The following is a 26,535-nucleotide window of genomic DNA, read 5'->3' on the forward strand; positions in this document are numbered from 1 at the left end:
CAGGACTGTCTGTGATGACAGGACACACAGACATCCCCACAGTAAAACCAGCCTCACGGCTAGAGCAGAGTCTTTTTGGACACAAGAATAGAGGAGCCCTGATGAAAAACAGATAGGCAAGAGGAAAACACTCTTATTTAAAACTAACACAGATGAGCCTACACAAAGTACCCAAACATTTGGTCCACAAACCACCAGCAAGTCTCTAATTTGACATGGAAGGCAAGAGATATTTCATCCCAGAATAAGGAAAGAAAGATATTAACTCTACCATTCAAATGCATCAGCATTCCAAAACATAGTAATTTCTAAAGTATATTAGATGTCATTCCCTGGCCAAGCTTTAATTATCAGGAAATAAATCAAACTTCAGGAAGCCCCGACACTTTTTACTCTGTGGCCCTTTAAATAAATCACATGGTAGGCATTTAAAATACTTATGCTGAACAATGAAAACTATCATCTTTCTCAGATCTCATGTTATAAAAAAAACAAACTGTGAAGCACCAACATGCCCTTTAAGACTCCTCAGCATGGTATATTTTACCCTTTTTCTGGCCCCTGAATCCTCAAACTTGGAAAAGCTGGATATAAGAAGAGTCTGTTTTACCCTCTGTATCTAAGACTACTAAATCCTCCACAAGACTAGAAGTCTCAAAACAGACCACAAGATCATTTTTACTCAGTATTAACCATCACTGCCTTCATTAAACATAGTTTCTGTTACCTTGTCCATTGCAAATAAAAGAATTTTTTTTTTACCACATAACTATCCATGCTAATTAAATAAACAAGTAATGAAACAAGCAATCAGAACCTTTCTGTAAGAAATGGGAGATAGTATTTAATCAGAGGAATCTAAGCATAACAGATCCAATTTTTCACTCCAATCTGTAAGAAAATAATCTACATATTTTATCTGAAGCAACTCCTAAAAGCCATGTTAAATGTAAAACACACACACACACACACACACACACACACACACACACACACACACACACATATACAGAGTACACACTCTTTGCTGCTGCTAAGTCGCTTCAGTTGTCTCTGACTCTGTGCAACCCCATAGACGGCAGCCCACCAGGCTCCCCCGTCCCTGGGATTCTCCAGGCAGGGATTCTCCAGGCAAGAACACTGGAGTGGGTTGCCATTTCCTTCTCCAAAGCATGAAAGTGAAAAGTGAAAATAAAGTTGCTCAGTCGTGTCCGACTCTTAGCGACCCCATGGACTGCAGCCTACCAGGCTCTTCCATCCACAGATTTTCCAGGCAAGAGTACTGGAGTGGGGTGCCACTGCCTTCTCCGACACACTCTTTAGAGTTAGCCAAATCTCAATTCAAATATTTCCTCTTGAATATACTAACTGGATGAGTCAGTATTCTCATCTATAAACTGCTGTTCCTGGGGGGGAGATAAAGTAAGATAATAATGTAATAAGATAAGGTTAACTCCTGACACAGAGTAGTTGCTTAGCAAATGGCTGTTCTCACAGTGAATCACCTCCCTTGCCTTCCTGGAGCCTGCAGTATACAACTGGACAACACAGAATTCCATCTAGCATTTAGTTCCTGGCATTGTTGATCTTTTTTCTTAGCATATTCTTCAGATCCTTTTGTTCCTCTCTCCCTCACCACACCCACTTGAAATTGTGCCTGTATTCATCATTAATTAATCCCATTAGCCTAACTTAAGAGAGTGAGAATGATGTTCCCAGAGGTCTAACTCATCTGGGATAATGGATGACAGCAAGGTTAAGTGAAGGGACCAAAAAGGGTAACAGAAAGGAGAAAAAGTTACAGGACTGATGTCATAGAGCAGTCTAATTAGGATATTCTGGGAAGCGGCCTCATGGGATGCCCAACAGTTGTATATCATCAAAGAAGCTAGGCTTGGGTATTTCTTTTTGACAAAAGATCATCAAGTCTAATAAAACTATAATATGCCCTGCAAACTATTTTTTGAGCTTCCCAAGGCCTATTTTTTGTTGTACAAAGTAGGAAAAGGATTACTCCAGGAATTTCTTCTCTCTCTCTCTCTCTCTCTCTCTCTCTCACACACACACACACACACACACAGTTCATTATTTTCAAAGATACCAACTTCTAAACATATTTTTTTTTCTTCTAAACATATTAAACCTTTTAAATCTTGGCTATCAAAACGTAAAAGTCAACATAGTATTTGAAAGAGTCCTCTATACACTCTTCATATAAGCCAATCCTAGGCAGGTGGGCAGTAAACTGGCTATAATTTGTGATGGCCCGGAAGACAATCTAGAAGAGTTTAAGATCAGAAATGTGATCATCTTGCAAGAAAAGGCAATGTCACACACTCTATCATGGTCATTCCGCTCAAAGCAGATGGATTTTCACATTGAAAAACTAACATTAAAAGTTGCCTTGGGGAGGAGAACAGAACAGACATCCCCAAATGCTATATCGCTCTGCCTTCTAATGGTTTCTTTTCTGGGGGCATCCTGGAGAGAAGTTCAATCTTTCTAATGGGAATATAACTGTACAACAACCCTCCAAGGGCATTTAACACTCTAAAAAGAAACTCCAAACTCTGCTGTCTTTAAAAAGCAGGAGGTCACTGGGAAAAGTCATTTTTCAAAGCTCCAATGAACTAGCACTCTGCTTTTAGCCAGCCACAGAGATAAGGCGTGCAGTCTCAGTAACAGAATCACCTCACTTTACTTTTTAATACTTGTCCATTCCAGGGCTTTCAAGAGGAATCAATGACTTACAGCATCATCAATGGCTTGGACTATGTGTATGCCTATGTTTGTTACAGCAGAAAGGAAAATCATCCATCAATGATTCATTTTGGATGAGTTATTTGATACAGGTTATAAAGGGAAACCTAAAGGGATCTTCTTCTCCATCCCCCCAATATAGGGAAAAAAAATTAATAATCTCATCATGGTCACCTCTCAGAATTTAAGTGAAAAAAAAGTTCCTAGAGGGGAAGGCATGTGTTTTTTATTTCCCATTCTGAAAGCACACACAGGTATCAGTTTAAATGGTAGTGAATTCATCTGGAATTTGAAAGACCATGCGTTTCACACGTATAAAGATCAACAGTTGTTTTAGAAATTAACTACACCACATCTTAAACTTCTACATCAGTTTTAAACTGATCCAGGTGCTATCATCAGGGCAGAAACAGATGCAGTGTTAGCACATTAAACTGTGAATCCAGTTCCAACACCACTTAATGGGCTCCATATGCTGAAAATGATCATCATGGTAGGAAGTGCACTCCACCAAAAGCCCAACTTTCAAACCAAACAAGAGTTTCATTATCTACATTATGCTCACAAGCAACTACTCTGGAACTAATAGTCTTTTTATACTCATCATGGTGCATTAGCAGTATTGAGGGTAGAAATGGTATTAGGAGAGCAACGCAATGGCAGAGAAACAAAGCCATGCTTTCACAGACATGTGGATGTCACGACACTCATGCTATCACCACACCAAAGTCAACACTGGTCACACCAGTCTGTCTTGGCTTGTGACTCTCTCTGGATCCCCTAAGTAGCTAACAGAGGACAGAAGAATGATGAGGAACTTTATATCAGAACCACCATGACTTAACATATGCATAGAACTTTCTAGTTTTCAAAGTATTTTTATATGCATCGCATGATGCCATGAAAGCTTTTCCTATTTTTTTAGAGAGGAAAATAAATGCTCTCATCCAAGATCGCACAGTGAAGAAGGAGGAGGATTAGGGGAAAAAAATCAGATCTTTAGTGTTCAAATGCTATTTCTGCTAATCCAATGTCTACAGTCTTGAAATTTCTGCACTGGGAAGGCCCTTGCCCCCATTTAATTTACAATTACACACATATGCATGCACACAAACACACAATCAAAAAATTTTTAAAGTTATTCTTGAAGAACAATAATGTACAATAAAGCAGCACAACTGTGTTTTAGTCAATCCCCCTTGGTCAATACTGCTTCTTTTGCAACTCACAGCATGGTCTAAAAGGTCTAAATGATACAAAATTAGTGCAACAAACTGGAAAGCTGTCTGAAAGAGAAGGGTTTCACCATAGAGTGTTCTACATTTATTGACTTTTCTATTGATCAAAAAGTCTTCTAGTCTTTAAATAACAACTTCAAAAACAGACTATTAAAATCATGCCAAATTATTCTTTATAGTTTTCCCAATTTCAGAGTTCAACTCTGATACAAATTAATTGACTATTTAAACTCCACTGAGAAGTCACTATTCTACATTTCTTGAATCAAGTCTTTTTAAATTCTTTTTAAATACTTTTTAAATTCCTCTTATTTCCTGAGCTTCAGCCTTAGTACTTATTTTGCATCAAGCAGACCTCTGTAGTTGGTTTATCCTGAGTGAAGCCATCTTTCAAGTGTAACTCACATTAAGAATCAAAGCTTCTGTTATGACAAGGTGACAGTGCATGTCACATTCCAAGCGGTGTGTGTGTGTGTGTGTGTGTGTGGGTGTGTGTGTGGTGGGGTGTGTGGGTGTGTGTGTGTGTGGGGGTGTGTGTGTGTGTGTGGTGGGGGTGGGGGGCAGTGCTTCAAGAACAGGTATGAGTTTATGTGAAAAGATCCTTCTGAAAATTAGACTTCCATCTTTATTTTTCATCTAACAGGGTCTTGTTTTTTGTTCCTTTTTGGCTGTTGTATATATTACACAGATCAGAGACTAAGCAATCAGAAGAGGCAAAAAGAAAGAAAAAACCATGATGGTAGAATAGAAGAAAATTTTGAGTAGATTTGTGAGAGAGAACACCAACCACACAAAACCCGAACCTTTCTGTCTCCACAATGACAGAGGAAGGGAGGCAGTCCAGACAGTTTTGTTTCTTCTGTCCTCTGGCTTGTACTTACCAGTATAAGAACTGCAACCAGATAACTCTAATTAATGGCCAAAAAAAAAGTGATATTGGTGTTTGCATTATTTTCCTATTGTTCCTATATACTTAGTAGCAAAAAATCATAAATTTATCAGCTCTCAGTTCCAAAGGCCTTAAGTCCAAAAGGGGTTTTACTGGACGGAAGTCAATGTCAGGACTGTTCTCCTTCTGGAGGCTCTGAAAGAGGATCCAGTTCCTTTTCCAGCTGACAGCAGCCCTTTGCGGGCTCATGGGCTCTTTCCCCATCCTCAGAGCCAGTAACAAATTTCATCACACAACCTCTGCTTTCATCCTCTCTTCTCTGACTCTGACCTGCCTGCCTCTCTCTTTCCACTACAAGAACCCTCATGACTGTACCAAACCCACCCAGATAACACAGGATAATCTCCCATTTTAAATCTTTAAAGATAGCATATTCCCAGGTTCTGAGGATAAGGATGTGGCTATATTTGGGAGGTCATTACTTTGCCCACCATACTGTCCCACTTAGCTAGGGTTGTCCCAGCATATTAACAAGGTGATCAAAACCATTTCCTGACTAAAGTATACACAGGACTCCTTTTCCATAGGCACACAGGAGCAAGAGTCAACAATCTTTGTGAATATACAAAGAATACCATTGTTTCTTACTTTCTACAATAACAAAAGGAAAACCTGATGCAAACGGCTGGAGCAACACTCTGATAAGACAAGGTAAAGTCGAAAATAAGTTGATAGGTAGAACAAACAAAGTCCCAAACCTTTTCCTGATTTGAATGAGAGGAACAATTTTCACATAGCTATGTAAAGTTCCACATAGCTTTCATCACTGAAAACTCCCTCTAAAATCCCTCCTGTGCCTCAAATACAATCTGGAGGACTAGACCTTGTAATTAAGGTAAGTGGTCAGTTGTTGGCTGTGGATTTCACATACATTATGTTATACTCAGGGATGATATTTAAAACATTAACAACTGACAGAGAATTGGCAGTGCTGAAACAGGGTTTTCCAGAGCCTCTACTACATTCAGCATTAAACTTTAAGTAGCTGGTCCTTGGGGAGGTCCAGCTCATCTCAGATGAGGGAACAAGATGGTAAAGGAAGAGAAGAGCCTCAGGAGGAACAGGAGGCTATAGCTATTTATCAACTGCAATTGTCAAACCAATGAAAACTGACTAAATATTAGTGTTCCAACAGAACGGATTTAGTTGGCCAACGATTGCTCAATGAGTATGCATTCCATTTCTAATCAGGGAAATAAAGTCAGAAGGAAAAGAATGCTTTATTAAAAAAAAAAAAAAGAATGTATCTTGATACTATTTTAAGTGGGGGAAATGATTAACAGAATTCAGTTCCCAAACAGATCCTGATAGAATGGAATGACCAACTGAAGGAAACCAATTGAGGTTTAATAGGGATAAGGATTAAACTCTAAGACCTAAAATTGTGGTCAAAGCCAGGAGCTACAGGATGAGAGATCATGAGTCAGCTATAAATTAATGGAAAAATACTTGAAGATTTCAGAAAAAAGGAAAATGCAGTGAGTCAGCATGACGTGGCCCCCAAAGAGAAAAAAATTAAATGCAAACTCAGACTGCAATAAAAACAAACACAATACATAATCAAAGCTACGATATCTATAATAAGGATAAAACAAGCTCAAAATATCTCAGTATTGTTATGTATTACTGTAAGCTATTATCATTGTTACTACTGCATGTTGTTATTACACATACTAATAAAAAAGAGTGATGAGAAAGATTTTCTAGTTAGTTTTTGTGACACTCTGTAACAGAAGAATTCAAATTCACCATCTACTTTAAGGGGTGGTAACATTTAAGCTAATATCCTCATTTTCAGAATGATTAAGTCAATTATCCAAGGTTACATAACTTTAGGGAACTATCTGAGAAGAGACTTTAAAACTGGAATATATTCAAAGAAGCAAACAAAATCACATGTGAATCTTGGAACCATGTCACTTGGGGAACTTTTGAAGAAAAGAGGCTTATTTATCCAAGTAAAAGGTAACTTAGAAGAACAAAAATAAATTTCTCCAAATTATCATCACATCAAATTTAGACTTGATCTAAACTTATCATGAAGACAGAGATCATGGAACTACTTACAGTTTGATACTGAGCTACATGGAAGAACTTAAATGTCTAGTGATGGAATGCACCACTTCAAAGGTTAGTGAGTTCTCCAAAACAGAGGCAAGATGGTCATGATGAATAAGATCAGATGAGAGCTACACTAGATATATTTCAAGTACACTCCACATTTGGGGATTCAATGATGCTCTACCTCTGTAGAATACCACATCTAAAACCGAGATTCAGAACACAGTATTTTTTTATTCCTTAAGTGATTTATACAGAACCTTCATGATTTCCATCACACAAATATACTAATTTTACTACTAATTTACTTAATGCTTAAGTTGATTCAGTCATGTCTGACTCTTTAAGACACTATGGACTGCAGCCCGCCAGGCTGTTCTGTCCATGGGATTCTCCAGACAAGAATACTGGAGTGGGTTGTCATGCCCTCCTCTAGGGGATCTTCCTGGAGATAATTTACTTAATATCTTTCTTTAAATTGCCTCCCTTTATTTTCCTTATATTTTGCCTTGTTCTTAGTGATAATATCCATGGACAAAAAACCCTTAAAATACATGGGCTTCCCTCATGGCTCAGCTGGTCAAGAATCCACCTGCAATGTGGGAAACCTAGGTTGCATCCTTGGGTTGGGAAGATCCCCTGGAGAAGGGAAAGGCTATCCACTCCAGTATTCTGGCCTGGAGTATTCCATGGACTGTATATCCAATGTCTACACAAATACCTCCTGAAATCATAGCACACATACCACACTTAAACACACTATAGTAACTTCTCATTTACAAATTACATATGTTTTTCTACTTACACATTTTCCTCCTATCTCTAAATCTTGAAAATCATCTTTAACACACCTGATGGGCAATTATCAAATTTTAATACAGTTGTGGCATTATTGCTGTGTTTGTTTTATTTAAGACTGGGCAGTGAAAAAACTTTTCCCAGGCTTCCTACTTACTTGGCCATATTTGGTTCACGTTTTGAAAACCAATTATTCATATAATGGACAACAGCCTTCAGTGTCAAGACACAGCTCTGGTCACCATTAACTATTCTTAAAGTTGAGGTCAAAAGTCTTAAACACATTATTGAATTTGTCAATATTCCAATTAACTAACAAATTAACAGCTGTATATTTGCCATATTTGTTCAGGATTTCCATTTTCCTTATAGATTTATTTGGCAACATACCATACATTTAGTGAGAGTCAAACAATTCAATGAAGCATTTTGAGGAAAAGGAGTATGATTTGTCTAATTGCTTTTCCTCCACAACTACCTTAAGAAAGATTCTAAACAAAGAGCACAGACTTCTCACTGCCCAAACTACTTACATTTTAAAACACAGAGGCTTCTAGTAGACTTATTTTAGTTGACACTGCTTTGTAGCCTCACTAGCAATTTTGCAAGTATCTGCTATAAACTGAAAGAAAGGCTCTTCACACATGATCAAGGTTCGAATGGGGATTCTCACCCAGCTTTAGCACCTACTTTAGTTGACAAATGTTTATTCAGCTGGTTTTCCTCCTTTATTATGCTGTGGTAAAATAAAACACTTTCCACCTTGCTACCTTAAAAAATAAACAACTCTGTCATTAAAAAACACTTCAGAAAATATTGCAGTATTATATGTTCTGCTCCATAATGTTTATTGACATCTTAGAAAAGAAGACAAAAAGCAAAGAAGAAAACATCCACTAAAGAAAGCAGCCAGGTCTAACTACAATTAGATGGAATATTATGCTAGACTGAAACCATCTTGGATAGTCCTTGTTGCTGTTGCTGCTAAATGGCTTCAGTCGTGGCTGACTCTGTGCGACCCCATAGACGGCAGCCCACTAGGCTCCCCAGTCCCTGGGATTCTCCAGGCAAGAACACTGGAGTGGGTTGCCATTTCCTTCTTCAATGCGTGAAAGTGAGGTTGCTGAGCTGTGCCCGACTCTTAGGACCCCATGCACTGCAGCCTATCAGGGTCCTCTATCCACGGGATTTTCCAGGCAAGAGTACTGGAGTGGGGTGCCATTGCCTTCTCCGTGGACAGTCTTGAGGTAATATTAAATCTTTTGGACACTGTCTTCCTTGACCAAGACCCAAAGTTTATATTCAATTTGCAGCAGGGGTGGAAGCAGCAGGGAACGGGGAATGCAAATCCAGATCTAAAACATTTGCTTCCTAAGACAGATCTATTCCATCTCCTTCTGTTCACCATTCCTCTCTCATCCTTTTAAAGCTGTTTCATTTCTTTGGATGACAAATTAAGTTAAAGTTATAATTCAGAGAATTTGAAAACTTTCTACTAGGATTCAAAAGCTGCTTTGAATTAGTAGCTGCCATTGGCATGCAATTTATTTGTAGTGAAGACTTGTGCCTTTGAATAATTTTTTTTTTTTTGGCTAAGCCTTATAAATTAATAAGAGCTTAATAAAACCTCACCACTGCTTTGCAAAAGAAATGCTGTTGTAATTACAAAAGAAATACCCCAGGCAATAATACAGGACAAATTATCACTCAGGACAAAACACAGAGGTACTGTAAGCCACTTAGGAAGACAACATCTGTGATAAAAATAACTGCTGAAACAGTCCACAGTAGTATATTATTTATTCAGTCTGAAAATGTGTAGTACAAGTTCCACTTACAAAAGAATTACACACATAATTAAAGACAGCAACTGTATCTCAAGTAAAATGTACATCATGTCTGGCTAGGGTGAGAAAAGAAGGAATGATGCAGCAAGTTTGACAAGACATTTTGCTGTGTGTGACATTCAGCTTTCAAAGTTTTATTTTAGAATTTTTTTTTCTTTTTAACATCATACTTGAAGTGAATTTAGCTAGATGACCAGTACAAAAAAATTAAGACACCAAGCATGTCTAATTTCATGGAAAAAAAATGCTTATCAACCTGGTTATCCAACCTGAGAAGCTCATGGAGATCTTCAAGCCACTTCAAAAAATGGTAATGGTTGGGTATTTCACACATAAAATATTCTGTATTTGACCCTGATAATCAATAACAGCTTTGGTAAAAAAAAAAAATAATAACCATTTCCTATCTATGATGAAGGCAACACTGAGTCAAGTGATGACACAGTAATAGTAAAGAATGCCAAGAGGACTTCTACATATCTCAAAACCTTTCTTAACACATCTTTCAGACACAACAAAAAGTCCTTAGCATGATCCTTTAGGAGATTCACAGCACCAAGCACATTCTTTGAGCATACACAGAGACACACAGAGACAGAGGAAGAGACAGACACGAGAGAAAGAGAGAGCACACTGGAACAGACATCAAGGGCTAGAAGCTTCAGTGTTAGCATTTACCACAAGCTTTTGAGTATCTATCTATTCCTTCATCTAGGGAAAAAAACAAGTTTGAGACCCATGATCTCTAACAGCTCCCTTTTGGCTCACTAGGAAAAAAAAAAAAAAAAAAACTACTAAGGACATTTCTATACTTAGCATTTCAGGACAAAAGTATGTAATCAATAAAGACTTTGACCTGAAGGTAAAGATCACACACAAATCCAAACCCGACAGAATTACTGTGGCAATCACACAGCTCTTTTATTAAAGATAAAGCCATTCAACAAATATTCATTAAGCACCTACAATCTAGCAGGCTCTGTCTTATGAGAGGACTTAGCCTAAGTTCCAGTCAATGAGACATAATAAAAAATCTTCTGGAGATTATTTTCTCATTGACAAGAGAAAAAGCACCCCTCATCCCTTACCCTTCTCAGACTGGTGACTTCCTATGAGAACGTGATGTATTGAGCTGCAGCAACCTTAAAAGCAGGTGAGAAACTGCTGACCTATAAAGATGGACAGATCATGAGCTCTTGGTATCATGGTTAAGTCAGGAAACCAACTCTGAGACCATCTTCCTCCTGATTTCTTCATAAAGAAGAAATAACCTTATTATAGTTTAAGACACTATCTGCTGTTAAGGTTACCAAAGTTAAAGCAACTAATAATAGTCTTATATATCTACTTGCTGATAGCTCAGTTGGTAAATAATCTGCTTAGAATGCAGGAGACCTCGGTTCAATTCCTAGGTCAGGAATATCCACTGGAGAAGGGATAAGCTACCCACTCCTATATTCTTCAGCTTCCCTTGTGCTAGGCTAGTAAAGAATCTGCCTGCAATGCAGGAGACCTGAGTTCAGTCCCTGGGTTTGGAAGATCCCCTGGAAAAGGGAAAGGCTACCCACTCCAGTATTCTGGCCTGGAGAATTCCATGGACAGGGTAGTCCACAGGGTCACAAAGAGTTGGACACAACTGAGCGACTTTCACTTTCACTTCTATTTGCTATTTCATATATCTTTCTCTTACCATCTAGAACCAACATATATTCAACTTTTGTATTATTTATTTCAATTAGGCATCTTCTAGAACCAAAACATATAATTGGTGTTGTTGCTGTTCTTCAGTCTCTCAGTTGTGTACAACTCTTTGTGACCCCATGGACTGCAGCACGCCAGGCTTCCCTGTCTTTCACTATCTCCTGGAGTTTGCTCAGACTCATGTCTGCTGAGTCGATGATGCCATCCAACCACCTTGGGTTTACTTAGTAACCTCCGTGCTAAGGCACTTCAGTCACATCCAATTCTTTGCCACCTCATAGACTTCTGGCCCGCCAGGCTCCTCTAGCCCGCCAGGCTCCTCTGTTCATGGGATTCTCTAGGCAAGAATAATGGAGTGGGTTGCCATTTCTACCTCCAGGACATGTTCCCAAGCCAGAGATGGAACGCTCATTTCTTAAGTCTCCTGCATTGGCAAGCAGATTCTTTACACTAGCACCACCTGGGAATGCCATTTTTTAAACTATCTCTATCCTATTCTTTACCTTCCCTTTCAGAAATTACCACCATCTTGAAGTTGGTCTGATTCCTCACTCTGTGTTTTTATACTTTTACCATTTAAATATGTTCCATGTAGAACAGATGGCATTGTTCTGCATGCATTTAAAACTTACTGAAATACATTATAGGCTTCCCTGGTGGCTCAGACAGTAAAGACTTTGTCTGCAATGCAGAAAACCCAAGTTCAGTCCCGGGGTCGAGAAGATCCCCTAGAGACAGGAATGGCTAACCACTCCAGTACTCTTGCCTGGAAAATTCCATGGACAGAGGAGCCTAGCAGGCTAAACTAAGCTTCATTCTGCAACTTACATTCTCACCCAACCTGTGTCAGATTTACCCATTCCTATACAACTTCTTCACCGTAACTATGTTAGAGTAGCTCAATGAATGAAGATTCTACAACACAGGAGTACAGACAGACATTTAGACTGTTTCTAATTTTTTGTTTGGCATGATTTTTTAACACATAAAACTCAAAGCTATTGCTTAGTCTTCCAATTATGCGCTAAATACAGGAAAAAAATAAACCTGAAAGACACACAGTACATACCCTGGGAGACTACTATGGCATGGTAAGAAAAAAAGGGCTACAGGACACACTGTTTGATAGGAGAGCACCACTGATACCCAATGATGTTCTCCTAACATTATCTCTAAGCTATTTTATAAATTACTGTCAATATCACCAAAACACTCTTCTCAACACTAAAGGACAAGATATAATGTACAGCAATGAAGCCCTAAACAGCCAGTTAACCTACACTGCAGACATTTATATTGGCTAAGGGAAGTCTAGATCAATAAACACTTTAAGGCCAGTGTGCTAGGCAGAGACACAAAGGTGCAATTATAAAAACACAATAGAATTCAGTTTGAGATGATACAGTTTAGTTTGTAAAAATGCTAGTTCAAACCTTCCAATCTTGCACTCATTGTTTAGAAACCAAACAGATTCCCTTCAGAGAGAAAAAAAAGCTGTCAGATTGCTTTTGCAGCATATTTGCAAACCTCATCTGTGTCTCCGCAACTCCATGCTTTTTAAGTGCATCCCATTGCTCTAGGGATAAAAAAGAAAACCTTTAATAGTGTATACACAGTTCAGGATTACACAGCCTCTGCTTACCTTTTCAGCCACATCTGAGGCCATTTCTCCCTTAATACCAAACTTTCATTCATATCAGACTTTTATCGCTTCTCTTACAGAGCTCTTAACACTTTCAGTATCCTTCTAAAGGCTCTCTAAAGTTTTTCCTCCCATTTTCACCCATCCACCTTTACCCTGCAAATGTCCACTCATCCTTCAAAGTTCAGCTTCAAAGTTAATTACAGAAACCCTCCCAACATTTCTGAGTGGACGAGGTCTCTCTGTTTTACTTTTATAACACCCAGCACAATGATAATTATTTGCTTAGTGATTCTCTCCTCCGCTAGACCAAAAAGGCTGGAAGGGCAGAGATTATACTCCGTTTTTCTACCAGTATATTCCTAGATCCTGGATGAAGCACAAGCTAGAATCAAGATTGCCGGGAGAAATATCAAAAACCTCAGATATGCGGATGACACCACCCTTATGGCAGAAAGCGAAAAAGAACTAAAGAGCCTCTTGATGAAAGTGAAAAGAGTGAAAAAGTTGGCTTAAAACTCCACGTTCAGAAAACTAAGATCATGGCATCCGGTCCCATCATTTCAAATAGATGGGGAAACAGTGGAAACAGTGGCAGACTTTATTTTGGGGGGCTCCAAAAATCACTGCAGATGGTGACTACAGCCATGAAATTAAAAGATGTTTGCTTACTCCTTGGAAGGAAATTTATGACCAACCTAAAGTGAAGTGAAGTTGCTCAGTCATGTCGGACTCTTTGTGACCCCATGGACTGTAGCCTACCAGGTTCCACTGTCCGTGGGATTTTCCAGGCAAGAATACTGGAGTGGGTTGCCAATGAACAACCTAGACAGCATGTTAAAAAGCAGAGACATTACTTTGCCAACAAAGGTCCGTCTAGTCAAGGCTATGGTTTTTCCAGTAGTCATGTATGGATGTGAGAGTTGGACTATAAAGAAAGCTGAGCGCTGAAGAATTGATGCTTTTGAACTGTGGTGTTGGAGAAGACTTGTGAGAGTCCCTTGGACTGCAAGGAGATCAACCAGTCCATCCTAAAGGAAATCAGTCCTGAATATTCATTGGAAGGACTGATGTTGAAGCTGAAACTCCAATACTTTGGCCACCTGATGTGAAGAACTAACTCATTTGAAAAGACCCTGATGCTGGGAAAGATTGAAGTCAGGAGCAGAAGGGGACGACAGAGGATGAGATGGTTGGATGGCATCACCGACTCAATGGATATGAGTTTGAGTGAATTTCGGGAGTTGGTGATGGATAGGGAGGCCTGGCGTGCTGCGGTCTATGGGGTGGCAAAGAGTCGGACACAACTGAATGACTGAACTGAACTGAGATTCTGGAAGAGTGCCTGGACAAATTAGGTACTCAAATAACTTCTCAAAACCAATAAAAATACTGCAAGGGAAATTGTCATAGGCTTTGACACAAGTAGACACGCTATAAATGCTGCCTGAATAAACAAATCTCTAACAATACCAAATGCCAAATAGCACACAACCTGAAATCTAAATGCAGGGTTAGCACCTCTGTAGACCAAATACTGTAGGACACATTCTGGTTTTCCTCCCTCAGAAACATGAATATAACATTATGACAATCATTATCATTAAATAAAATTACTCTTATATAAACAGTCTCATTCACAGACCTCAATGGTCTGTAATTACTCTGTCCTGATACCTGCAGAGTTTATATTTCTACTGACATTTAATTTTATTGTTTGCAAATGAAATAAATTGAATTTAAATAAATTAGGCCAGATAAAGGTTAAGGATAACTATGTACATTATAAAAATCAACCATTTACTATTTCTAAATTACACTTTTCAATCCCGCAATTCAGAATATTGAGATTTAAAACTTTTTCTGTCTTCTCTTCCTAAAGAACTAGAAAGCATGGATCATGTATCACCATCTATTATACACTTAACATGTATCTATTTATTTAGAGGTAACATATGATATTAGTTTCAGGTATACAACATAATGATTTGATGTTTATATATTTTGCAAAATGATCACCACAGTAAGTCTAGTTAACATCAACAATTACTTACTTAACAAAGACTTTTACATCCCATGTGCCAGGCTCTATTCTACCTTTACAAATAAGAACTCATGTAATCTTAAGGTTTAAGAGATTGAATAACAAATAATAATCATACATATATATAAGCGGCACTAAGTTGTCTGTGTATAGCTTTTTTTTAACTATATTAGTTTAAATTCAATTAGGGATGAATTGGGGTGATGTTTGACAAAAGGAGATCAGTCCTGGGATTTCTTTGGAAGGAATGATGCTACAGCTGAAACTCCAGTACTTTGGCCACCTCATGTGAAGAGTTGACTCATTGGAAAAGACTCTGATGCTGGGAGGGATTGGGGGCAGGAGGAGAAGGGGACGACAGAGGATGAGATGGCTGGATGGCATCACTGACTCGATGGACGTGAGTCTGAGTGAACTCCGAGAGGTGGTGATGGACAGGGAGGCCTGGTGTGCTGCGATTCATGGGGTCACAAAGAGTCGGACACGACTGAGTGACTGAACTGAACTGAACTGAACTTGACAAAATTAGCTAATGACATATTTATTACTTCTAATTTCTATTACTCCTTGGAAGGAAAGTTATGACCAACCTAGATAGCATATTCAAAAGCAGAGACATTACTTTGCCAACAAAGGTTCGTCTAGTCAAGGCTATGGTTTTTCCTGTGGTCATGTGTGGATGTGAGAGTTGGACTATAAAGAAGGCTGAGCACTGAAGAATTGATGCGTTTGAACTGTGGTGTTGGAGAAGACTCCTGAGAGTCCCTCGGACTGCAAGGAGATCCAACCAGTCCATTCTGAAGGAGATCAGCCCTGGGATTTCTTTGGAAGGGATGATGCTAAAGCTGAAACTCCAGTACTTTGGCCACCTCATGTGAAGAGTTGACTCATTGGAAAAGACTCGGATGCTGGGAGAGATTGGGGGCAGGAGGAGAAGGGGACGACAGAGGATGAGATGGCTGGATGGCATCACTGACTCGATGGACGTGAGTCTGAATGAACTCCGGGAGTTGGTGATGGACAGGGAGGCCTGGCGTGCTGTGATTCATGGGGTTGCAAAGAGTCGGACACGACTGAGCGACTGATCTGATCTGATCTGATCTATCACCAAGCTAGGAATACTTTGATTCCTCTTTCTTAAAGTCAATAATCTCTTCACTTTCAAAATATTTTTTAAACATTCACCAAAAAAAAAATAAATAAATAAAATATAAACATTCACAAAACCCAGAAGCTTGTTGGGTGCAAATTTTCTTTTAAACACCATTCATTAAACAAAATTCAAATTAAAAAAAACAGATAATCCCTGATTTGCTACTTATAATTTGTGCAGAAAAAGGCCTTATCTTTACATAAATAAAGGATCAAAACCACTCATTTTGAGTGTCCTTCAAAAGCTAGTACTCTATGTTTCTACAATATTACCATGAAAATAACTCAGACACCATGAAGTAGGTTTGGTCCTGACTGTGGATTTATGTGAGGATATTGAAAAGCTATCTGAATCAGGTCTCTGGTTTCTCATTTGTAAACAAAACAACAAAACTAAAGATTAAGGAAACCATAGGGCAGCCAGGAAATTAAATGTTTCAGACATACTGCCTTACACAGAGAATCCTAACACCACCTAAATAACAATACTGTCAAAATAACATAAACCCTTGGAATGAACTTTAAACACTTTATTCATCAAAGCACTCACATTACTATAATTTGGTTCTATAATAAGTTCTGATTTGTTTTCCCAGTTTTGTTTTCATGAAGATTATTGAGAACACTACTGCTTTTCAAAAAAATAATACTTCTACGTGTATTTTAATCACTATATTAGGCAGTATTAATACATAACTTCCCAAATGATTGTTCCTGAAAATAGCAACTTTCTGAATTTCAGTCTCTTGATTATTTTATCTTATTATCGAATTTTTTTTCAAGCTGAAACACCTGTTATCGTGATATGCATTATTAGCTAATCTAGCAACTGTTTCGGAGCTACAAGTACGGTCCAAGGGTTTTAAGGGTGCTAACAGTATATCCCAATTAAACTTCATGGCAAATAGACGGGGGGAAATGGAAACAGTGACATATTTTATTTTCTTGGGCTCCAAAATACTGTGGACGATGACTGCATCCACATAATTAAGACGCTTGCTTTTTGGATGAAAAGCTATGACAAACATAGACAACATATTAAAAAGGAGAGACATCACTTTGCTGACAAAGGTGCGTATAGTCAAAGTTGTGGTTTTTCTAGTAGTCATGTATGCATGTGAGAGTTGGACTGAGCGCTGAAGAATTCCTGCTTTCAAACTGTGGTGCTAGAGAAGACTCTTGAGAGTCCCTTGGACTACAAGGAGATCAAACCAGTCAATCCTAAAGGAAATCTGAATATTCACTAGAAGGACTCATGCTGAAGCTGAAGCTCCAATAATTTGGCCACCTGATGCTAAGAGCCGACTCATTGGAAAAGACCCTTATGCTGGGAAAGACTGAAGGCAGGAGGAGAAGAGGGCAATAGAGAATGAGATGGTTGGATGCCATCATTGACCCAATGGACATGAATTTGAGCAAACTCCAGGAGATAGTGAAGGACAGGGAAGCTAGGTGTGTTGCAGTCCATGGGATCACAAAGAGTCAGACACAACTTAGTGACTGAACAACAACAGCAATTAAACTGTAAACATTTCAGGACAGAAAAAAATCTTTTTTGATGTTTCTTTTTTTCTCTAAACAACCTAGTAAGTGTATCACTCATATTAAATGTTTGCTATTTTAAGAAGAATATTTCTCTCTAGAGTATATCAAGGCCCTGTAAAGTTCAAAGCATTTAAGATGTGCATCCTTTGCAAAGGCACGGTTTCTAGTTGACCTGCTCCCATAAGAAACTTCCCCCTCTTCTCATATAACTTCAGATCTCTGATCTATTCTCCTATAATACAGCAAGATAAAATTTAAACTGGATTATTCAAATTAAATTTTATCTTCAAACTTCATAAAAGTTGCATACATATTTCTATATTTAAAGCAGTATTATCTGATGCAAGGAACAATAAAAGTTTGATTGCCAGCAATTATGAGACATCTCTCAGCTTGGTCCCTTACTAAGGCCATTTCCTTAGTTCATTGAGACCCACTTCCTCAACAGCTTGACAAAGGATAAGCAGTCAGTTAATACGACTTATCTTCTTGCTCTCCTCCCTCCAGAAGAGAGAAAAGAAGCAGATATTATATCTTTACAGATTTTAACTCTGTACAAAACAAACCAGCTTAATATGATTCCTTAAGATATAGTGGTTAGCTAACTTTCAATGTCTTTGATGTTTTACATCTTATCCCCAATATTCCTTTAGACCATTTATTTATATTAATAGACCTAGCTATAATTTCACCACATAATAAATTCAAGTCATAATATCAGCAATTTTAAGAATTACTTTATGCAAATCATTTACATCGTTACACTCCAATCTTTGCATCAGTAAAATAAGGGACTTGGGAATTTCTAAACTCTTATTTAGCTCTAAAAGGGATATACCTCAGTTGAGGGTGAAATATGTTGATCTAATTACTTTGCCAACAAAGGTCCGTCTAGTCAAGGCTATGGTTTTTTCAGTGGTCATGTATGGATGTGAAAGTTGGACTGTGAAGAAAGCTGAGTGCAGAAGAATTGATGCTTTTGAACTGTGGTGCTGGAAAAGACTCTTGCGAGTCCCTTGGACTGCAAGAAGATCCAACCAGTTCATTCTAAAGGAAATCAGTCCTGGGTGTTCATTGGAAGGACTGATGCTGAAGCTGAAACTCCAATACTTTGGCCACCTCATGTGAAGAGCTGACTCACTGGAAAAGACCCTGATGCTGGGAAGGATTGGGGGCAGGAGGAGAAGGGATGACAGAGGATGAGATGGCTAGAAGGCATCACCGACTCAGACATGAGTTTGGGTAAACTCCGGGAATTGTTGATGGACAGGGAGGCCTGGTATGCTGCGATTCATGGGGTTGCAAAGAGTCGGATACGACTGAGCGACTGAACTGAACTGAATAATAAGTACATTTTCAAAGAAAAAGAGATCAAATTCAGGCATTTAATACTTCATAGATAGGGCTTTAGGCATTAAGCTTGAAAGCTTCCTACAGGTTTGGTCACCAAAAGAGATATTCTAATATCCAGTAAACAAGATTGCATATTATATGGCCATGTAAGAGAGAATTTCAAATAGCTCAGCAGGAAGGCCACATATATTCAACCAGAGGAAAAAAATCAATCCATCCAGTAATTAAGAAATACTTTCTATTCCCACCAAAGATGTGCAATGATTGGAAGCAAATGTTGCTGTATAATTACATATGAACATAATTGAGGCTCTCCATCTCTGCAAGTCCTTTTATGTAAGTGATTTGAAATGGAATGCAAAATTTAAAATATCTTTTTATGCTGACCATTAAAATTATACTTTAGGCTCTAAAACTTAGCAGGGAACAAGAACTCTTTAGAGATGTGGAATAAAAAGATAAAAAGTTAGTAGAAACTTAAAAAGCAGAATATTACATATTCAGTAAAGCCATTATTGGGACAACATTAGCATGGTCGTCAAGGGGTCTAACCATGGAAGCAGAAAGCGTGTCAGTAATTCATACTGACCCTTCCTTCATAATTACCCTTTAAGTCTACAATCTTCCTAAGAAGGATGGTTACACCAGTATATCTTATGAATACAAGATATACAGCACTGTAATCAAAATTCAAACCACAATGAAGCATGTACTCATTTGCCAGTTTCTTTCATGGGATGCAATGATATTCAAATTATATTTCAGGATAGATTAATGAATTTGCTTAAACATTTTATTTAAAATGAAGTTTGGAGATCAACTTGATATGTATAAAACCAGAATCACTTGCTGCTTCCTCTCAACTTACTATATATAAGACAACCATCAATCTGAACTAAGTTTTTTGAACCCATGGTAAAATTTTCAATTACTTTTTATTTATGTGTACTCTCTCACAATATTGAAGAAACGGTTTTCTCCAGCAACCTGGTGAGTGTTTTTGTTTGTTTGTTTTTTAATTACAGAATGAACAAACTGGAAGACATATTAAGGAAAGTTAAATTTAAAGACTCAGGATAAACAACATGTCTTAGTATAGTAAAATTTCCATTTCTTAAGTCTTCCTCAGAGTATCCCGGTGATTTGAATAAACTATGTTTACACAGCATATGCAAAGATATACACCTATTAGGTAGAGTTCTCTTGTGGTGGTGGTTGTTTTTAAAATACATAATAGGAGTCCTTCATCCTACCAGGTTGGAGAGATAGACACTTGGAAGACAAAGGGTTGGAAAAAGAAGCAATTAGGTATAAAATGCTTGAAAAGCAGAAAAGGAAGCACCAGTGAGAAGAGAAACGAACAGTGAAGCACTGAAAATGCTTAGTTGAAATGAGGAATTCAAATTATTTTAAAAACACAGTATTGTTCCCTCATGTCTTGGTTCTCCACTGACTGCAAGTCTCTACTTCCATGGCAGACAAATCTGGGAGTCCTGCCTGCCCACCCCATTCAAGTTCAGCAGGAAAATAAGAAAAGAGGACCACACACCTCACATATCCAGTTGTTTTTGTCTCATTATAAATACCTTCTATTTCTAGTGCTATTAATAAATCCAAAAGTTTTTCAAATAAACTACTTCAGAAGACAACTTTGAATCAATGTAATAGTCTGTTTTTGTAGTTTCCTATCTCTTCTGTCAAAGGAAGGGCTGAATTATAATTAAACATCTAAATTACCTGTATATTTTAATAATTTCCTGAAAACAATTTCATCAATAATTAGCTTACCTGTCATTTAACAAGAAAACTCAAATGCAAATTTCAATGATCACAAATCATAGAATCTATGTCATTCATTTTTAATATCCCAGAGAATAGTGACTTTTCAGGCCATTTAATGTTACTAAATTTTCACAGGCATGAAATTCCTATGGATTTCTTTGTAATCCAATCTATGTCTTTTCATTATGTAAAGTATTGACAGCATTCCCTTTCTGCAGACAATGATAGATGTGATAGAAATTGATTTTCACTCAAATATCGAACTAGCATTTCACTGCTACTCATTCACACATTTTTACTGAGTGCTTGCTATGTGCTAGACACTTTGATTTAATAAGTGAGTTAGAGAACAATCTTTGAACCAAATTATTATAGTTAGTAATGTATATTTTTAGTGTATCAAGGTCACAAGTTGACCTAGTCTGGCCACCATATCTCACTAGCGAAAAGTCTTGGACTCTGCTTATGCACCTAGCCTGTTGCATAATTATTAAGTATTCTCCCTTTAAAGGTCAAGTCTATGCAATATAAATTAAAAGATCCAGACAGAATATCTGTTATTTAAAAAATGGAGTAACAACCAGCACCAAGACCAGGACTTAATATTTACACATTACTCTTTTCTCACTCTCTTTTTTCGGGATAATACAGGGAAAACAGAAACAGAGAGGAGGGCAAGGGAACTACAAGAAGAGACTCAAGACTGGAACACAGGTAAACACCTAGACTTAGTGACTAAACAACAACTTCTTTGGTTCAAGAAGATACTCGTACTAGAACATCAGAGCAAAGAAATGGCTGCCCATTCCCCTTCTCAGGAGCTGGGCTACATGGGTCTTCTCTGTGGAAATAATGAAGGGGAGTCAACATGAGAACTATCGAAGGTCCAAATCCTCAAATAACTGTACATTCTCCCACTGTAGATTTCTATCCATTCTCTTTGAGCCAAGGAAAATATCTATGCTAATGATGATCCATTCACTCTTAAAAAAGTGAAATACTTTTATTTTTCATTCCACAGCAAATTGGTTTTAACAGATCAGGAAATGTGGAAAGCCTGGTATAGTACTCATATGAAGAGCAAGAAGTAACAGCTGGATGTGTAATTATGAAGGAAAAAATATTAAAGATTTCTTTTTTAAATACTGAAATCACACTAAGCGTCTGGGGTCATTTTGTGTAGTGGGAAATTTTCCTAAACATATAACGAATTCCTGAATGTGTCTACATAATACAACAAAAAACAATACTCAATGATTACATGATGGTGATATTACTCATGACTTAGTATGGTATTGAGTCATGAGGAAGGATAAATCCAATATACTTCAATTATGAAGGTAAGTACAGAATACATTTTATAAGGATTTTCCACCAATTTGCTAATGTTTCAGAATATAAAACACTAATATTACAGTAATAAGAGAATTAATTTATGGAACATGTCATTTTCCAAAATCAACAATGTGGGAGAAGATAAACTCTTACAGGTTAATTTCAGTTCCATAAAAGAACACCAAAGAGTTAAAAATGCTCGGAATACTCTAGACTTTCTTTTACCATCATTCCAAAGAAGGTTTTTAGGATGCCCCCTCCATTCATTCGCCTTTTCTCTTTTTCTAGCATTTTCTCCCACACCTGCCTCCACACTGTGGCTCACCCCCAGGCTGTGTAAGGATTATGAAGCTGATTTGTTTGGTCACTGCTAGCTCGCCACATGGAAAATGAGACCACGCCACACCGTGATGTGCTCTGCTGCACTAAGGACAACAGAGTGACATCACAGCAGGAAAGTCACAAGCATTTCAATAAAACTGCTTCCGAAAAAAAAAGTCACCTATTTTTAGTAACACTGTCAAATTTTCCATTTGCTACTGGGAATCTGAAAGAGATGCTCACTGGAAATCAGGTTGGTCACAATACCCAGGAACATTTTACTTGGTACCACGGGCTGATGATAGAGTTTGACTTGGATACCCAAGGGATACACTGTTAGAGGTGCATTTGAGTTTTAGTTTGACATTTTATAAATCCTTCATGATCTTTGTAGATCGTCTCCCAAGAAAAGAGAGAAATATAGGTTATATATTATTTTTTACAGTAGTTTCAAGTTGACAGAAAAATTGAGCAGAAAATACAGTGTGCCCATATACCACTACTGCCCCTACACCCAACCTCCCCTACCATCAACATCCTACACCAGAGTGGGACATTTGTTACAAAGAACCTACGCTCATACATCATTACCACCTAAAGTCCATAGTCTGCATCAGGGTTCACTGTTGGAGTATTAACACTTTGATAGGTTTGACAAATATAAAATGACATGTATGCAGCATTACGGCATAAAGAATAGTTTCACTATTTTAAAAATCCTTTGTGCTATGTCTATTCATCTCTTCTTCCTCCTTAGCCTCTGTCAACCACTGATCTTTTTATAGTCTCCATAGTTCCGCCGTTTCCAGAATGTCATATTCTTGGACTCATACAGCATTTTCAGATTAAATTCTTTCATTTATGCATTTAAGGTTTTTCTATATCTCTTCACGGCTTGATAACTCACTTCTTTTTAGCACTGAATAACATTCCATTGTAATACAGCACTTTTGATGAATATTTTACAGCACCTTGTAAGAGGTACAAGGCAGAGGCCACACACAGTATTAAACTTCCATGTTCCTATCACATAACAGGGATATAGTAAATGACTTGTTGAATGAATATATTATTGATTTATAAATGATACATCATTTTCACTTCCTATAAAGTAAGGCAAATATCTCATAATGTGATATGAGAACTAGAAGAATATATTTAAAGAGTTATTACCAAAGCAACTATTATTATTAATTTATTTAACTAAAACCATATTTTTAATTTGGGGTCATGAATCTTTCAGTTCCAGGAAAATAAAATGGTGAAGGAAAGAGGAAATCAAGGCCAGAGATAGGGTAAGATACCTAAAAGGTACAAAATTTAAGAAGGAACTCATTCTCCTGTTTGCTGTGTCAAGATCCAAAATGTTTCCAACAGACTAATAGAAAACCAAAACAAGCAATATGATATTTAATGTCCTTGAATAGAAAAGCCTAGAATCCAGATCCACACATTATCTATGCCAGTAAAGGTCAAGGGAGTGCTGGTTTAACAGCAGAAAACGTGAGTGTTTTAAAATTACTCTGGAGTATTACTCAGCCGTTAAAAGAATACATTTGAATCAGTTCTAATGAGGTGGATGAAACTGGAGCCTATTATACAGAGTGAAGTAAGCCAGAAAGAAAAACACCAATACAGTATACTAACGCATATATATGGAATTTAGAAAGATGGTAACAATAACCTTGTGTACGAGACAGCAAAAGAGACACTGATGTATAGAACAGTCTTATGGACTCTGTGAGAGAGGGAGAGGGTGGGAAGATTTGGGAGAATGGCATTGAAACATGTAAAATATCATGTATGAAACGAGTTGCCAGTCCAGGTTCGATGCACAATACTGGATGCTTGGAGCTGGTGCACTGGGACGACCCAGAGGGATGGAATGGGGAGGGAGCAGGGAGGAGGGTTCAGGATGGGGAACACATGTATACCTGCGGTGGATTCATTTTGATATTTGGCAAAACTAATACAATTATGTAAAGTTTAAAAATAAAATAAAAAAATAAATAAATAAAATAAAATAAAATTACTCCCAAGGTTATTAAGAATCTACATTAAGAAAGTGAAAGTTGCTCAGTTGTGTCCGACTCTTTGTGACGCCAAGAACTATATAGTTCATGGAATTCTCCAGGCCAGAATACTGGAGTGGGTAGCCGTTTCCTTCTCCAGGGGATCTTCCTAACCCAGGGATTGAACCCAGGTCTCCCACACTGTAGGTGGATTCTTTACCAGCTGAGCCACCAGGGAAGCAACAAATGCAATAAAAATATGTATCATATAAAATAATATTTCTTAGTAAATAGTATGAGGTTATCAGCAGTGTCTGGTTCTGAATACTTCATTTCAAAGTGAATGATGATTTTTAGCAATGTGTATCTGTGTCCCTTACACTTTTCCTATTCTGCCTTTTCTCATTTTCCTTTTTTTTAAATATTATGTACTATATTTTTAGTCTCAAACACACTATATATTATATATATTTAATTTTATATATATATAAATATAAATGTTTTAAAAAGTAAAAAAAAAAAACAAAAAAAAAAACAATGAATGATGATGTAGGTTGCCAAAATATCAAATCACTTTGTTGTGTACCAAGTGCTCATATAGTGTTATAGACAAATTATACTTACGAAAATAAATTCATAGAAAATCAGATTTACAGTTACCAGAGGAGGGGTGATAGAGGGAAAATTAGATGAAGGAAGCCAAATGGTATAAACTTCCAGATATACCAGTACTATGAGAATAACATACAACATGGTCAATATAATTAACACTGCTCCGTTAATACATGAAATTTAAGTAAATCCTAAGAGTTCTCATCACAAGGAAAATAACTTTTTTCTATTTCTTTAATTTTATATCTATATGAGATGATGGATGTTTGCAAACTTACTGTGGTCATCAATCCCTTCATGCAGCACGTAAGCCAAGCCATTACGCTGTACACCTTATCCAGTGCTATATGTCAGTTATATCTCAATAAAAGCGGAAAAAAAGAAATGAGGAAAACTTGACTGAGAGAGCTATTAAAGACAAGAATCATTAAAGGAGGTTGCAATATCTACTTTTCCGAAGGGCGCTAAGCACCAGGCTCCTCTGTCCATGGGATTCTCCAGGCAAGAACACTGAAGTGGGTTGCCATGCCCTTCAGTAGGGGATCTTCCCGACCCAGAGATCGAACCCTCATCCCTTACATCTCCTGCATTGGCAGATGGGCTCTTTACAGCTAGTGCTACCTGGGAAGCCCTCATCTTCTATAATCTTTGCAAAATCCCATTAGGAAACTAGAGACAAACACTGAATAAAACTAGTTAAATTTCAGCCACTATTAAGACCCAGAGGGATGGAATGGGGAGGGAGGAGGGAGGAGGGTTCAGGATGGGGAACACATGTATACCTGTGGCGGATTCATTTTGATATTTGGCTAAACTAATACAATTATGTAAAGTTTAAAAATAAAATAAAATTTTAAAAAAAATAAAAAAATAAAGAAAGCTGCTTTGTGAAAAAAAAAAGAGTAGTATATCATATGCATGTGTATAAAAAGAAAAATTCAAATACTAAGGAGAAAAAAAGAAAAAAAAACAAAAGTATCTTAAAGGCCAATAATGTTACTAAAATGACACACACAAAAAAGAACTATAGAGAAGTTACCAAAAAAACGGAGAAAAGAACTGAGGTTACCCAGTGTTTTTTACATCCTTAGAAACAGTGTAAGTTAAATATAAACAAATGAATAGCACACATACATACTCATATACCCACTCAGTTGGTTCATTTAATAAATGCAAGGAAAAAAGGAATGATGATAAACTGGAGAGTAACTAAAATAATACCAGAAGAGTAAAGTATCTAGGAACCAAGTTAACTAAAAGGTTAGAAAATGAGAAGTAAGTCTCAAAAAAGAGCTACCATGTCATATAAGAAATTAACGTTGAAAGTAATGAGGAAGAAAAATAACTTTGAAATAAAAACTTTTAATAATGTGAGTTGTTCAA

At 37.4% G+C, this 26,535-nt stretch overlaps 1 protein-coding gene across 2 annotated transcripts in view; it reads right to left on the minus strand.

Annotated features, from left to right (window-relative positions):
- Positions 1–26,535, minus strand: part of TMTC2 (transmembrane O-mannosyltransferase targeting cadherins 2) — a 417,736-nt gene that overhangs the window by 260,923 nt on the left and 130,278 nt on the right. The gene's annotated exons all lie outside the window — the stretch shown is intronic.

This window comes from Bubalus bubalis, chromosome 4, assembly GCF_019923935.1.
Source record: "Bubalus bubalis isolate 160015118507 breed Murrah chromosome 4, NDDB_SH_1, whole genome shotgun sequence".
NCBI classification, from domain to species: Eukaryota; Metazoa; Chordata; class Mammalia; order Artiodactyla; family Bovidae; genus Bubalus; species Bubalus bubalis.